Source organism: Danio aesculapii, chromosome 8 (assembly GCF_903798145.1).
Source record: "Danio aesculapii chromosome 8, fDanAes4.1, whole genome shotgun sequence".
Lineage (NCBI taxonomy): Eukaryota > Metazoa > Chordata > Actinopteri > Cypriniformes > Danionidae > Danio > Danio aesculapii.
In genome coordinates this window covers 446,218-453,717 of record NC_079442.1, presented here as the reverse complement: position 1 = coordinate 453,717, position 7,500 = coordinate 446,218, and the positions used below count along the sequence as shown (strand labels likewise).

Here is a 7,500-nt window from a genome sequence, read left to right as displayed (position 1 = left end):
CTGAACATAACCTGAACAAATCCTAAACATTACCTGAACAAATCCTGAACATTACCTGAACAAATCCTAAACAATACCTGAACAAATCCTGAACATAACCTGAACAAATCCTGAACATAACCTAAACAAATCCTGAACATTACCTGAACAAATCCTGAACATAACCTGAACAAATCCTGAACATAACCTGAGGAACTGTAATGAGTGCGCACTATTCTGTGGTCAGACGGATAAACGCGTCTAGTGCTACAGAACTGAACCCTGCTGGGAGTCTGATCCACTGCCCTGATTGTTTTATTTTTATTTATTTCTCCACTTCTGATTTCAGCACATGTCCCCTGTGTGCAGAGCAGATCGCTGCAGTAGCTCATTATGAATTAAACGCCTGCACATCTGAGTGAAATATTGATGCTGTGTTTTGTCCGTGTCCTCAGAGGCGTCTGATGAGGCATCTGATGTCTCCGCGAGGTGTGCATGCATTCGTATGGCCTGATTATGGCATTATGACATGCTTATGAACACAGGAGCAGGCTTCATGGTTCAGATAGTAATGGTGTCACACTTACAGTAGGCGCAGACGCCTCAGAGCAAGAAGGTCACTGGGTCAGTTGGTGTTTCTGTGTGGAGTTTGTATGTTCTCCCCGTGTTGGTGTGGGTTTCCTCCGGGTACTCCGGTTTCCCCCACAGTCCAAACACATGCGCTATAGGGGAATTGATCAACTAAATTGGCTGTAGTGTATGAGTGTGTGAATGAGTGTGTATGGGTATTTCTCATTGCTAAGGGCATTCGCTGTGTAAAACATATGCCATTACGCTAGTTTGTTGTGAAAACCTGGCAACCTTGATGCTAACATACTGTAATTGATCTGAAGTACTCCATTAGAATAACTATTTCTTTTTATTAACATTAGCATGTCCTCATATCTCCAATTCAGGAGGAAGTGTGTCACAGTAGTGTTTCAGTGAGGAACTCTGTGCTTTACTATTCATTTAAATAACTGTCTGCTGTGGACTTCTATAATGACTTCTGTTCACTCAAAATAGGAAACTCTGTCATCGTTTGCAAACCTCTATGGCTTTTCTCATAGCTTAATTCTGCTTTGTTTATTATTTACCAATAAAGCAGTTCCTAATTCCCCTTTCTCAAACATTACACCACTAAACCACCGTCACGCTTTCCCAGAGAGCGTCATTATTGACCAGCTCACTGCGTTCACAATCTAAAGCTGTGTTTCTTTTAATGCTGCTCATGGTTTTATTATCAATTAACCTAGAGCTCACTTCTGGGGCCTGTACCATGATGCTAGCTGAACAAACTCAGGATTACAGGATAAGGTTAGAGTTACTAAACTAACAATTAATTAAAATAATTCATTAAAATTAAACTGTCACTCATTGTCTTAAAACTCATGAACAGTACATATTAGATAACTTGACAGAGAGAGAGAAAGTGAGAGTTGTTCTAGGAGAGAGTGATGTTTAATCCAGGACATAACCTGAACAAATCCTGAGCACAACTTGAACATACACGGAACATATCCTGAACAAATCCTGAACATAAAGAGAACATAACCTGAATATTAACAGGACATAACCTACACATAACCAGAACATAACTTGAACATAAACAGAACACAACACAAACGTAGCATGAGTCTTTAATCCAGGACATAACCTAAACATAATCAGAACATAAATGGACATAAATTGAATATAACCTGAGTGAGAGTGATCAGAGAGTGATCTTAAATAACCAGAACATATCCTAAACATAATCAGAACATAAATGGACATAACTTGAACATAACCTAAACATAAACTAAGTGAGAGTGATCAGAGAGTGATCTTAAATAACCAGAACATATCCTCAACATAAACAGAAGATAAAAAGAACATAACCTGAACATAAACAGGAGATATCTTGAGCATAAACGGAACATGAAAAAAAAAACTTGAAAATAACCAGAACATATACTGAGCATAACCTGAACATAACCTTACCAGAACATATCCTGAACATATCCTGGACATAAAGAGAACATAAGTTGTACATAAACAGAACATAACCCGAACATATTCTGCAATATAGTCTTGCTTACTGTTGCTTATCCTCTTCAAAACTCATAAACAGTTTATATTCATTAAATTGACAGAGAGAGAGAAAGTGCCTGGAGAAGATTGTGTTTTTAATCCAGAACATATCCAGAACACATCCTAAACATACACTGAACAGAACCAGAACATATCCTGAACATAAAGAGAACATAACTTGAACATAAATAGAATATAACCCAAACATTTCCTGAACATAAAGAGAACACAACTTGAACATAAACAGAACATAACCTGAACATATCCTGAACATAACTTGAACATAAACAGAACACAACCTGAACATAACCTTAGTGTGAATGATCACAGAATATTTAATCCTGGACATAACCAGCACATAACCTGAACATAATCAGTACATAAAGTGGACATAACTTAAACATAAACTGAACATATTCTGAACATATCCTGAGCATAACTTGAACATAAACAGAACACAACCTGAACATAACCTTAGTGAGAATGATCACAGAATATTTAATCCAGCACATAACCTGAACATAATCAGAACATAAATTGGACATAACTTAAACATAAACTGAACATGTTCTGAACATATCCTGAGCATAACCTGAAAATATCCTGAAAATACACAGAACTTAAAGAGAGCATAAGCAGAACTTAACACAAACATAACCTGAACACAACCTTAGTGAGAGTGATCAAAGAGTGATCTTTCATCCTGAACATATCCTGAGCATAAACATATCATAAACATAATCAAATACAAACTAAATATCCAGAACATAACCAGACCCAGATATAAAAGATACCCTGACGACATAGAGTGATTTAAAGCTGTGCTACCTTCATGGTACCTAAAAACCCAAGATTGGTCTCCCATCCTCTTCAAAACTCACCTACAGTTATGTTAGTCAACCCGTGAGCAGAATATTGGAGTATTGGATTGTAGCTCGGGGACGGTCAGTGATTGAGCGCTTCTGTCCCTCTGCTCTGATACTGATTTTTCCATCCCTCCCTCCTGCTGTCAGCGGTTGCCACGGCGACTCTCGGCGGCACTATTGTGGAGCTCTGGTGTGTATTGTTCGGTTGTGTGAAAGACGGAGGGGGATTTGGGGACAGAGAGAGAGAGGGGGGAGGAGAGAGAGAGAGGTTTAACTACTTTACACAGTTTACTTCACATTCTGAATCAATATACAGACATTCTCATAAATAAATGAAAAATAAGCACTCATAACGCTTCATTAACACACCATATTTCACAAAAACACATGTATGACAATGATTAATAATATGCAAATTCAGTCTTTAACCTCCCTGCATCAACATTTCCTCACGATCTGCATCGGCCAATAGTAGCCCTTTATTTTAAGTGAGAGAGAGAGAGAGAGTGGCTAGAGGAGGGGATCAACACCGGCTCTTCCTCCTCCTCTCAGACGCTTCACACACACTGGATCTGTACGAGTGTGTATGAGTGTGTATCGTGGAGCTCTCAGCTGGTGAGTGGTGTTTATTTTCTCTGTGTGCTGTAGAGATGTTTGTGTAGTGCTGGTGTGTGTGTGTGTGTGTGTAGTATCTGCTCTTCTGTTGACTGGTGCGCTGCTGGTTTAGCCTGTTGAAATATACATGTTCACCTTGCATGATTTATTGAGAGATGTGTGCTGTGCTGCTGCTTATGATGGTGTTTCACTCTCTTCAGTGTGCTTTATGGTGGTTTCTGAGAATGATTGTAGGTTTATATATGATGTAGTGCTCTTACTGTCTTCAGTGATGATACATCTGCAAATAAATGTTAAACATCATAGTGTTGCTTTAGAAATATCTGCATTTGTTTTAATTTAGAATCATTTATAGGTGATCCTGCATGGGCCACAAAAATAGTCATAAGTGTTAGTAGTTTATGAGATTTACACATTATATTTTCTGTTGTTGTATAATTTGTGAGGGACAACATTTATCAGATATGTAACTATTGAACATCTGGAATCTGAGGGTTTATAAACATCGAAACACTGAGAAAATCACATGTAAAATTGTACAAATGACGTTCTCAGCAATGCACAACACTGATCAAAGATTGAGCTTTGGTTCATTTGTGGAAGGAAATGTACAAAATATCTACATGGAACATGATCTTTACGCAATATTCTAATGATTTTTGGCAAAATAAAAATCTATAAAGTTGACGAATACAATATATTTTTTGATTATTGACAAAAATACACCCATCGTTATGCTCTGAAAGTGTTATTTGATACCTTTTTACTTCATTTTAGTATAAAATTAATAAAAATATAAAATATTTCATCCATTCATTTTCCTTCAGCTTTATTCATCAGGGGTCGCCACAGCGGAATGAACCGCCAACTATTCTAGCATACGTTTTACACAGCAAATGCCCTTCTGGCAGCAACCCAGTAATGGGAAACACCCATACACACTCACACAGACTCATACACTACGGCCAATTTAGTTGATTTCCACGGGGAGAACATGCAAACTCCACACAGAAACGCCAACTGACCCAGCCGAGACTCAAACCAGCGACTTTCTTACTGTGAGGCCGCAGTGCTAACCACTGAGCCACCGTGCTGCCTTATAAAATATTTATCTTTATAGATTAACTTTTCTATCTTACTCCTTACATTTTATGAGTTTATGAAGTTCTACTGTATTGTGTATATATTAATTTATACAATCACAACTACACTGAAATCAGCTCAATATGGTTCATTCCTGGAAGATCTCACATTTACAGTGTAGTGTAAATCAGACTTTGCATTACTCTTGTTTATCAAACCCCAGCCCATGTTGAGCAGCTCATCCTGTTCATGATGTAGAGCTGATATGATCCAGTAATGTGCTTTTAGAGTCGAGTTCAGAAAACTGAAGTGATTTCACCCCCAGACTCACAGAGACGCCAGTCTGCATGAGCTCTTTACATTTAAACCAACCATCAACCAGCCACTCACAACTCCTTAGCAACACCTTAGCAACCACACAGGGCTACGGTAACCTCAAAAACCTTAGCAACCACACACAGGGCTACGGTAACCTCAAACACGTTAGCAACTACACAAAGAAACCTGATGAACTCCAACACCCTAGCAACCAAACATAGGGCTATGGTGACCCTAAACACCCTAGTAACCACACACAGAGCCATGGTGGCTCCAAACACCCTAGCAACCACACACAGAGCCCTATTGATCTCAAACACTCTAGCAACCAAACACAGAGCCCCGATGACCTTAAACACGCTAGCAACCACACAAGAGTCCCGATTACCTCAAACACCCTAGCAACTAGACGCAGGGCAACAGTGATCTCAAACAACCTAGCAACCACACAGGGCCATGGTAAAGCCAAACACCCTAGTAACAACACGCAGAGCCCTCATGATTTCAAACACCCTAGCAACCACACAAGAGCCCTCATGACCTCAAACACCCCAGCAATCACACAGGGCCATGGTGACCCCACACCCTAGCAACCACACGCAGAGGCCCAGTGACCTCAAACACCTTAGCAACCACACAGGGCCCCGGTGGCCTCAAACATCTTAGCAACCACACACAGAGCTCTGATGACCTCAAACACCATAGCAACCACACACAGAGCTCTGATGACCTCAAACACCCTAGCAACCACAAACAGAGACCCCAAACCATGATTTCTCCTTTACCAAACTTGACTGATTTCTATGAGAATCTTGGCTCCATGCTAGTTCCAGTAGGTCTTCTGCAGTATTGGTGATGATTGATGCAGATCAACAGATGATTCAGCAGAGAAATCCACCTTCTGACACTTTTACACATGATCAACTAGAAGTCAAGTTATTATGTGTTACTCTTACAACTGGAGGATTCAGACTTCTGTCAGGTAGTGTACATTTAGGTGAACAATTATTGCATGTAAGGTCTCTGGGCGTTCTATATGCATGTCTGAGGTTGACACAGATTTCGGCTGCTGATCGGTTGTCATAGTAACAGTCATGCTGGACACACACACACATTCTCTCTCTCATGTTCATGTTCAGATGGCTTTATTGGCTTGACTTGTCAATATGGAATATAATCACCGTGGTTCACCGTGTTGTTGTCAGTATTGTGGTCACATTAAAACTAACCAATATGCAGAACACTGCACCAGGGGCGGACTGGGTCAAAAATTCAGCCCTGGCACTGTAGCCACAGCAGCCCACATTACCACACCGACACACGGACACGCACATTCACTACTTTTATTGGTGTACAGATGGTGATATAATATAAGCAGTAGCGCATGTGATAGATATTTAAACATGTAATGTATGTGACTGGAACATAAGCAACCCATATATATCAAATTTATACACACAGTAAAACTAAAGAACAATATAATCTGTGAATCTTGTAGAGTCTGTGTGCTGTATGTCGTTCCTCTGCTATTACTTATGATAGGAGTAACCTGTGAATGTGTGAATGTGATTTCATGTTTTACTTTAAACACTAGCTATGTATTCAGAGATCACTACAAATGCCTACAGTACTATGGCTTTAGCTAAAGGTTCTTTTGCATGTCAGATTATATTACTAGTACAGTAGAATACAGCAGTCTGTACAGCCTAAATCCCATGTTATCTGCTCATAATGACATTTTAAAATGTACAGGAGCTCTACGCTAAGCTTACTAATAAACACAGCGTAGGTTACTGTCAAGTAGTGTGAGAATAGTGTGAACGGTGTCAAAATTACTTAGTATATTTTAGCTTAATGACTTATATATTTTCTGTTTTCTTCTGACCTCCTCTACTGCGCTACTGTTCTCGGTTGCAGCAGCCCAATTTAAACCTTTCAGGAATATTTCAGTTCATTTCCTGCATTTGGCAGCGTCTGATTTTAGAGCCCTTTTTTCCTTTTTTTGTAGCTTTTCAGCACCGCCTTTTCTTTTTTTAATGGTCCATCTCTGACAATTAGCTTGTGTTGCACCTATTGTTAGTTTGGCATAACCCTGCGTAACCTCTGAGTGGGTTGGCTCCTTTCGAAACCAGCCGGCCCTCACAGATTGGGGCAAATGCTTAACATTTAATATTATTATTATTATTATTATTATTATTATTATTATTATTATTATTATTATTATTATTATTATTATTATTATTATTAATATTATTATTATTATTATTATTAGTAGTAGTAGTAGTAGTAATAATATTATTATTATTATTATCATTATTATTATTATTTATTATTATTATTATTATTATTATTATTATTATTATTATTATTATTATTAATATTAATATTATTATTATTATTATTATTATTATTATTAGTAGTAGTAGTAGTAGTAGTATTAATATTATTATTATCATTATTATTATTATTTATTATTATTATTATTTATTATTATTATTATTATTATTATTATTATTATTATTATTAT

The 7,500-nt window shown here is 37.9% G+C and overlaps 1 protein-coding gene across 1 annotated transcript in view; it reads left to right on the top strand.

Moving 5' to 3' along the window:
• Nucleotides 1-3,515: 3,515 nt before the first annotated feature.
• Nucleotides 3,516-7,500, top strand: part of fgd (faciogenital dysplasia) — a 35,480-nt gene continuing 31,495 nt past the window's right edge. The window contains exon 1 of the mRNA XM_056464545.1: nucleotides 3,516-3,572. The gene's annotated coding sequence lies outside the window, so the exon portion shown is untranslated. The remainder of the gene's footprint in view (nucleotides 3,573-7,500) is intronic.